This window comes from Cyclopterus lumpus, chromosome 3, assembly GCF_009769545.1.
Source record: "Cyclopterus lumpus isolate fCycLum1 chromosome 3, fCycLum1.pri, whole genome shotgun sequence".
Taxonomy (NCBI): Eukaryota; Metazoa; Chordata; class Actinopteri; order Perciformes; family Cyclopteridae; genus Cyclopterus; species Cyclopterus lumpus.
Window position 1 is genome coordinate 29,352,297 of NC_046968.1, and position 10,000 is coordinate 29,362,296.

The following is a 10,000-nucleotide window of genomic DNA, read 5'->3' on the forward strand; positions in this document are numbered from 1 at the left end:
TTTGTGTCGGCTTCATGTATTCTTCGTGTCGTCTTCATGTCGTCTTCATGTAGTCTTCGTGTCGTCTTCATGTAGTCTTCGTGTGGTCTTCATGTAGTCTTCGTGTGGTCTTCATGTGGTCTTCATGTAGTCTTCGTGTGGTCTTCGTGTGGTCTTCGTGTCGTCTTCGTGTTGTCTTCATGTAGTCTTTGTGTGGTCTTCGTGTGGTCTTCGTGTCGGCTTCATGTAGTCTTCGTGTCGTCTTTGTGTGGTCTTCGTGTAGTCTTCGTGTCGTCTTTGTGTCGTCTTTGTGTGGTCTTCGTGTAGTCTTTGTGTAGTCTTCGTGTCGTCTTTGTGTCGTCTTCTTGTAGTCTTCGTGTCGTCTTCATGTAGTCTTCACGTGGTCTTTGTGTCGGCTTCATGTAGTCTTTGTGTCGTCTTCATGTAGTCTTTGTGTGGTCTTCGTGTCGGCTTCATGTAGTCTTCGTGTCGTCTTCATGTAGTCTTTGTGTGGTCTTCGTGTCGGCTTCATGTAGTCTTCGTGCCGTCTTCATGTAGTCTTTGTGTGGTCTTCGTGTAGTCTTCGTGTCGTCTTCATGTCGTCTTTGTGTCGTCTTCATGTAGTCTTCGTGTCGTCTTCATGTAGTCTTCGTGTGGTCTTCGTGTCGGCTTCATGTAGTCTTCGTGTCGTCTTCATGTAGTCTTCGTGTGGTCTTCGTGTCGGCTTCATGTAGTCTTCGTGTCGTCTTCATGAAGTCTTCGTGTGGTCTTCGTGTAGTCTTCGTGTCGTCTTCATGTCGTCTTTGTGTCGTCTTCATGTAGTCTTCGTGTCGTCTTCATGTAGTCTTTGTGTGGTCTTCGTGTAGTCTTCGTGTCGTCTTCATGTCGTCTTTGTGTCGTCTTCATGTAGTCTTCGTGTCGTCTTCATGTCGTCTTTGTGTCGTCTTCATGTAGTCTTCGTGTCGTCTTCATGTAGTCTTCGTGTCGTCTTCATGTAGTCTTCGTGTGGTCTTCCGCGCTTCGATCGTGGTCAACTTCTTTGAACTTCGTTTGCATGAAATCAAACTGGTTCAAACCAGTTTGTTCTGTTGTGTTTAATATGTCAATAAACCAAAAAGTGATTCCTGTAATTAGCCAATAATAAATTCACTGTTATCAGTCGGCATCTGATAATAATCTGAATTAATTACCAGCGACATATTAAACATGTTAAAAGAGCCTCACAGTTCCACACGAGAGACGTGCCTCCTTTAATTTCTCACACTTTTATTCATCATATCTGGCTTTGTGTGATATTGGCCTCTTAAAACATTGCAGCATGGACTCACACCATAAATAATAAATAAACAAGTAAACCGTGAGCGTTGAACAATAAGAAGAACATCACGCAGCCAACGCCACGTCTTTAATAATCCATCGCACACGTTTCCATCTGGAGACAACAAGACAACAGGAAGCAGCTAATGAAACATAAAGAGGTTATTTAGTTTCTTTACAATGTCTGACTGTCACTCTAAAAGGAGACAACACACACACACACACACACACACACACACACACACACACACACACACACGCACACACACACACACACACACGCACACACACGCACACACACACACACACGCACACACACGCACACACACACACACAGACACACACACACGCACACGCACACACGCACACACGTACACACACACGCACACACGCACACACGCACACACGCACACACACACACGCACGCACACGCACACACGCACACACACACACACGCACACGCACACACACGCACACACGCACACGCACGCACGCACACACACACACGCACACACACACACACACACACAGTTTAATGAATGAAAGCATGGTGAGGATATGTGTGGAGGATATTTCTCTTCTCCATGCAGCAGTAAGCCTGTGTAAGAATGATTGACAGATGGGCGTATGAGACCACGCGCTGCCAGAGTGTGATAATCCTACGGGGAGTATGTGCACACACACACACACACACACACACACACACGCACGCACACACACACACACTCATATATTCCCAGTGCGCTGCAGTGTTTACAGTTTAGACCACCTGAACACCAGCCGCTTCCTGCAGGAGTCCCGGAACATGAACATTAAAAATGCATCATGAACCCAGTCAGATGGGTTCCTGCTGCAGGAGCACCGAGACACGGACGTCTAGCTGTCACTGATGGAAACATGGAAACACAGGCTAGATATCAGAAGTGCCCGTCGTCATGGTGACGTCACCGATGGTCTGAAGGCTTGAGTTCAGCATTTTGGCCGTCGCCATCTTCTTTTTTTGCGGCCAGAAGTGACGTAAAAGGGTTGAGCTAAATACAGCGGCTGAGGTCAGAGGTCAACACATTTCTGCTGGTCTGTGGTCGCTTTCACGCTCAAGATGTTGTTTTCATATCGGTTCTTCACCCGAGAGTCCAGAGGAGTTCTGCTCCATTTATAGAGACTTCTATACAACCAGAGGAGTTCTGATCCATTTATAGAGACTTCTATACAACCAGAGGAGTTCTGCTCCATTTATAGAGACTTCTATACAACCAGAGGAGTTCTATACAACCAGAGGAGTTCTGCTCCATTTATAGAGACTTCTATACAACCAGAGGAGTTCTGATCCATTTATAGAGACTTCTATACAACGAGAGGAGTTCTGCTCCATTTATAGAGACTTCTATACAACCAGAGGAGTTCTGCTCCATTTATAGAGACTTCTATACAACCAGAGGAGTTCTGATCCATTTATAGAGACTTCTATACAACCAGAGGAGTTCTGCTCCATTTATAGAGACTTCTATACAACCAGAGGAGTTCTGCTCCATTTATAGAGACTTCTATACAACCAGAGGAGTTCTGCTCCATTTATATAGACTTCTATACAACCAGAGGAGTTCTGCTCCATTTATATAGACTTCTATACAACCAGAGGAGTTCTGCTCCATTTATAGAGACTTCTATACAACCAGAGGAGTTCTGCTCCATTTATATAGACTTCTATACAACCAGAGGAGTTCTGCTCCATTTATAGACTTCTATACAACCAGAGGAGTTCTGCTCCATTTATAGAGACGTCTATACAACCAGAGGAGTTCTGCTCCATTTATAGAGACGTCTATACAACCAGAGGAGTTCTGCTCCATTTATAGAGACTTCTATACAACCAGAGGAGTTCTGATCCATTTATAGAGACTTCTATACAACCAGAGGAGTTCTGCTCCATTTATAGAGAAGTCTATACAACCAGAGGAGTTCTGCTCCATTTATAGAGACTTCTATACAACCAGAGGAGTTCTGCTCCATTTATATATACTTCTATACAACCAGAGGAGTTCTACTCCATTTATATATACTTCTATACAACCAGAGGAGTCGCCCCCTGGTGGTCAGGAGAGAGAATGCAGCTTTAACACATGAAGCATAGACTTCTATACAACCAGAGGAGTCGCCCCTTGGTGGTCAGGAGAGAGAATGCAGCTTTAACACATGAAGCATAGACTTATATACAACCAGAGGAGTTCTGATCCATTTATAGATACTTCTATACAACCAGAGGAGTTCTACTCCATTTATATAGACTTCTATACAACCAGAGGAGTTCTGCTCCATTTATAGAGACTTCTATACAACCAGAGGAGTTCTACTCCATTTATATATACTTCTATACAACCAGAGGAGTTCTACTCCATTTATATATACTTCTATACAACCAGAGGAGTCGCCCCCTGGTGGTCAAGAGAGAGAATGCAGCTTTAACACATGAAGCATAGACTTCTATACAACCAGAGGAGTCGCCCCCTGGTGGTCAGGAGAGAGAATGCAGCTTTAACACATGAAGCATAGACTTCTATACAACCAGAGGAGTCGCCCCCTGATGGTCAGTAGAGAGAATGCAGCTTCAACACATGAAGCATAGACTTCTATACAACCAGAGGAGTCGCCCCCTGGTGGTCAGGAGAGAAAATGCAGCTTTAACACATGAAGCATAGACTTCTATACAACCAGAGGAGTCGCCCCCTGATGGTCAGTAGAGAGAATGCAGCTTAATTGTAAATATAGAACTGAAACATAATATTTATTTTTGGGAAATAGGCTTTTTTTAAAATTTTATTTATTACTGGCTGCAAGCAGTTACTTCCTGAAATCTTGTCGTCACTGTGAGGTTGCCAGGCAACAGAAGTGTACATAGGCCGCCGCAAACCCCCCATGAAACCACAACATATCACCACTGGACTAAATGAGATCAGCTGTTTGTGTCTCGTGTGAAAGCAAAAGTCCACGTTGACTTATTTTGAACTTACTAAACATTACTTTTCATAACATATCAAACCGTTGTGTGAGTGTGTAAATGTCAGAAGAGTGCATCAAATATGAGCTTTTATTTAATTAGGTAACATTAAAGGAGGTTTTAAGATGTATATCACAAGCAGAAATATCAAATTATTAATAAAAAAGACCCTGTCATTTAGTGTAATAGAACTTTGATCTCTGGGAAGATTATGATGGACATTTTTCTAAAAATGTAGATCTTATCTTTAATTAGCGAAAAATAATCAACCCATTAAATAATAATAAAGACAATTGTTAGTTTATTGTATTTATTTAAGGAATGTTTTGACTTCATTTAAAAATGTAAATACATTATTAAAGAGTGATGTTCTATATAAATAACTGAAGGCTACTTGTTAATTTATTCATCCTGTTGAAACGTTCTCTCCCCTGAAACACGGGTTTCTCCTGTAATGTGGGTTACAGACACACCCTCTGAAATCAATGCTATATTTGGCTGATTGTTCCAGCACTGAATCAGGAAGCAGGACAGTTGACTCAATGTGAACCTCCTTTGTTCACGTTGATTCATTGATTCATTAGTTTGTCACATTATGTAGATTATTAGATTATTCACGTTGCTCCGTTCCGTTGTTCCGTTCCGTTGTTCCGTTCCGTTGTTCCGTTCCGTTGTTCCGTTGTTCCATTCCGTTCCGTTGTTCCGTTCCGTTGTTCCGTTCCGTTGTTCCGTTCCGTTGTTCCGTTGTTCCATTCCGTTCCGTTGTTCCGTTCCGTTGTTCCGTTCCGTTGTTCCGTTCCGTTGTTCCGTTGTTCCGTTCCGTTGTTCCGTTCCGTTGTTCCGTTCCGTTGTTCCGTTCCGTTGCTCCGTTCCGTTGTTCCGTTCCGTTGTTCCGTTACGTTGTTCCGTTACGTTGTTCCGTTACGTTGTTCCGTTACGTTGTTCCGTTACGTTGTTCCGTTCCATTGCTCCGTTCCGTTGTTACGTTCCGTTGCTCCGTTACGTTGTTACGTTGTTCCGTTACGTTGTTCCGTTACGTTGTTCCGTTACGTTGTTCCGTTACGTTGTTCCGTTGTTTCGTTCCGTTGCTCCGTTCCATTGTTACGTTACGTTGCTCCGTTACGTTGTTCCGTTACGTTGTTCCGTTACGTTGTTCCGTTACGTTGTTCCGTTACGTTGTTCCGTTACGTTGTTCCGTTACGTTGTTCCGTTACGTTGTTCCGTTACGTTGTTCCGTTACGTTGTTCCGTTGTTTCGTTCCGTTGTTCCGTTACGTTGTTCCGTTGTTTCGTTCCGTTGCTCCGTTCCATTGTTACGTTACGTTGCTCCGTTACGTTGTTCCGTTCCGTTGTTCCGTTCCGTTGTTCCGTTGTTCCGTTCCGTTGTTCCGTTCCGTTGTTCCGTTCCGTTGCTCCGTTCCGTTGCTCCGTTCCGTTGTTACGTTCCGTTGCTCCGTTCCGTTGTTACGTTACGATGTTACGTTACGTTGTTACGTTACGTTGTTACGTTCCGTTGCTCCGTTACGTTGTTACGTTACGTTGTTGTTACGTTGTTACGTTACGTTGTTACGTTACGTTGTTACGTTACGTTGTTACGTTGTTACGTTACGTTGTTACGTTACGTTGTTGCGTTACGTTGCTGCGTTATTCTAATAAAAATATTAGAATCATAGATTATGTTGCACACAAATAGCTTGTTTGGGACGTGCGTTCGCTGCAATAGAAACTACTTATTTTCTGACAATACTTCTCAAATGAGCTCAACACTAACACGTAGTTGCTATTTTAAGTCAACTTGTCTTTTGATTAAGATACAGATAAGATCCATCCATCCATCCATTTTCAATACCGCTTATCCTCATTAGGGTCGCGGGGGCGCTGGAGCCTATCCCAGCTGACATAGGGCGAAGGCAGGGGACACCCTGGACAGGCCGCCAGTCCATCGAGGGCACATGTAGGGACATACAACCATTCACTCTCACATTCACACCTATGGGACATTTAGAGATCAATTAACCTGCAGCATGTCTTTGGACTGTGGGAGGAAGCCGGAGAGCCCGGAGAGAACCCACGCTGCCACGGGGAGAACATGCAAACTCCACACAGAAGGACCGCTCCGACCGGGAATTGAACCCACGGTCCTCTTGCTGTGAGGCGACAGTGCTAGCCACTACACCACCGTGCAGCCCTACAGATAAGATATTATGCAGTTAGCTTAATGATGAAAATGTGACATTCGTAGTTTGTGTTACATCTGATACTTTAAAGATGTATTAGCTAAATCCTGAATTAACAACAAGCCTGTGGCCCGCTAGATTTTTTTATTTTGTAAATACTGGGAAGCACTTCCGTATATGTCCCTCCATGTTTCATATTTCAACTAGTTCTTAATGGCATTGCACAGTATATAAATCTGCCCTCATCACTGCATTATTGCATACTTTATGACCACATATGTTTTGCATGTAGCCATCTGGTGTGTAGCTCTTGGATGGGTAGTCTTGTTGAGGAGAGCGGCTTCAACACAACGTCAATAAGCAGCGTGTCAATAAGCAGCATGTCAATAAGCAGCGCGTCAATAAGCAGCGCGTCAATAAGCAGCGCGTCATTAAGCAGCACGTCAGCAGACGACATGGCGTGAGACCAAACCACACAGAGATGCATGTACATTACATCACGCAGCTGGCAGGTGTGCACGCCGATGTGTAAGTGCAGCTTTAATGATGATGGTGACGTCACCCGCTGAGTTGCTTAGCAACAACGAGGATGTGGCTTCTCTCTGTTTGCTGAAAGCGAGCTAGAATAACGACACGGTTCACATCATTAAGTGTAAAGAATATGTGGATTAACTTGATTATGCACATGCAGCATTATCTTATTAAAATATGTGCAAATTAGCAGAAATACCGAGATATATACTTACAAAACCTTTGCCATTCATCAACAAAATAAAACAATAATTTTGATTTTCCTTCATCCAATGTTCAGATTTATGTAAATACTGTCAACAGCCATAAAAAAAAATAAAAAAAATAAATCTGTTCTCTTCACGTTTTAGTGTAAATCCGGCTCTCCTTTATTCATGTTTTACTATATTATTAATTATCATTAGGTTGCTATTTACATTGAGTTTGTCCCTAAAAAAACAATGTTTCTTATTTTGTTGATATTAATCCTCATGAGATTACACTGATGCTATTTATGGAACGTTGATATAAAGTATGACCCTCCAATATGATCTAAAGTTATTCAAAAAGGTGGGGGGGACTTCACAGAAATCCCTGAATTGAAAGCACTTAAATTAAATGTTTGTACTTACTTAAGGGTCCCTTTTCCCACGAATCTTGCATCTCAAAGTGTTATATTGACAGTGTGAAAGTATGAAAAGCACATTTCATATTCACAAACTGTTGAAGAGGACATAAAGGTCTTAAAGAGACGGAGAGAATGAATAAAGTTTGATTTAATTAATTTAAGTGGCCGTGGGACAGACACAGTCTCTCTAGAGTTAAGGGTTAGGGTCACATGTCTCCTTAAGATGTTTTTTTGCTGCGTAAAGAAAAAGCATTCATATAATTCTGTTTAAATTAAATTTAGCATGTTCGGTTTCTAAACACTGATGTTTATAAAATGTGTTAATTTAGTTTTTTCTGCTCATTTTACAGTTTAGTTTTTTAAGAGATTTTTTAACTTCCCGGTCAGTTTTATGACTTATCTAAAATGTTTTAATAATGAGTCATTTATTCATATTGCTTTTATTAAACAACTAAACTACTCAGTTAGGTTTAGACAACTAAACTACTAGTTAAGTTTAAACAACTATACTACTAGTTAGGTTTAAACAACTAAACTACTAGTTAGGTTTAAACAACTAAACTACTAGTTAGGTTTAAACAACTATACTACTAGTTAGGTTTAAACAACTAAACTACTAGTTAGGTTTAAAGAACTCAACTACTAAGTTAGATTTAACAACTAAACTACTAGTTAGATTTAACAACTAAACTACTAGTTAGGTTTAAACAACTGAACTACAAGTTAGGTTTAGACAACTCAACTACTAAGTTAGATTTAACAACTAAACTACTCAGTTAGGTTTAAACAACTAAACTACTAGTTAGGTTTAAACAACTAAACTACTCAGTTAGGTTTAGACAACTAAACTACTAGTTATGTTTAGACAACTAAACTACTCAGTTAGGTTTAAACAACTAAACTACTAGTTAGGTTTAAACAACTAAACTACTCAGTTAGGTTTAAAGAACTCAACTAAGTTAGATTTAACAACTAAACTACTAGTTAGGTTTAGACAACTAAACTACTCAGTTAGGTTTAGACAACTAAACTACTAGTTAGGTTTAAACAACTAAAGTACTCAGTTAGGTTTAAAGAACTAAACTACTCAGTTAGGTTTAAAGAACTCAACTACTAAGTTAGATTGAACAACTAAACTACTAGTTAGGTTTAAAGAACTCAACTACTAAGTTAGATTGAACAACTAAACTACTAGTTAGATTTAACAACTAAACAACTAGTTAGGTTTAGACAACTAAACTACCCAGTTAGGTTTAAACAACTAAACTACTAGTTAGGTTTAGACAACTAAACTACTAGTTAGGTTTAAACAACTGAACTACAAGTTAGGTTTAGACAACTAAACTACTCAGTTAGGTTTAGACAACTAAACTACTAGTTAGGTTTAAACAACTAAAGTACTCAGTTAGGTTTAAACAACTAAACTACTCAGTTAGGTTTAAAGAACTCAACTACTAAGTTAGATTGAACAACTAAACTACTAGTTAGGTTTAAAGAACTCAACTACTAAGTTAGATTTAACAACTAAACTACTAGTTAGATTTAACAACTAAACAACTAGTTAGGTTTAGACAACCAAACTACCCAGTTAGGTTTAAACAACTAAACTACTAGTTAGGTTTAGACAACTAAACTACTAGTTAGGTTTAAAGAACTCAACTACTAAGTTAGATTTAACAACTAAACTACTAGTTAGGTTTAAACAACTAAACTACTCAGTTAGGTTTAGACAACTAAACTACTAGTTAGATTTAAACAACTAAACTACTCAGTTAGGTTTAGACAACTAAACTACTAGTTAGGTTTAGACAACTAAACTACTAGTTAGGTTTAAAGAACTCAACTACTAAGTTAGATTTAACAACTAAACTACTAGTTAGGTTTAAACAACTGAATTACTAGTTAGGTTTAGACAACTCAACTACTAAGTTAGATTTAACAACTAAACTACTAGTTAGGTTTAAACAACTAAACTACTCAGTTAGGTTTAAACAACTAAACTACCAGTTAGGTTTAGACAACTAAACTACTAGTTACGTTTAAACAACTAAACTACTCAGTTAGGTTTAGACAACTAAACTACTAGTTAGGTTTAAACAACTAAACTACTCAGTTAGGTTTAAAGAACTCAACTAAGTTAGATTTAACAACTAAACTACTAGTTAGGTTTAGACAACTAAACTACTCAGTTAGGTTTAGACAACTAAACTACTAGTTAGGTTTAAACAACTAAAGTACTCAGTTAGGTTTAAAGAACTAAACTACTCAGTTAGGTTTAAAGAACTCAACTACTAAGTTAGATTGAACAACTAAACTACTAGTTAGGTTTAAAGAACTCAACTACTAAGTTAGATTGAACAACTAAACTACTAGTTAGATTTAACAACTAAACAAC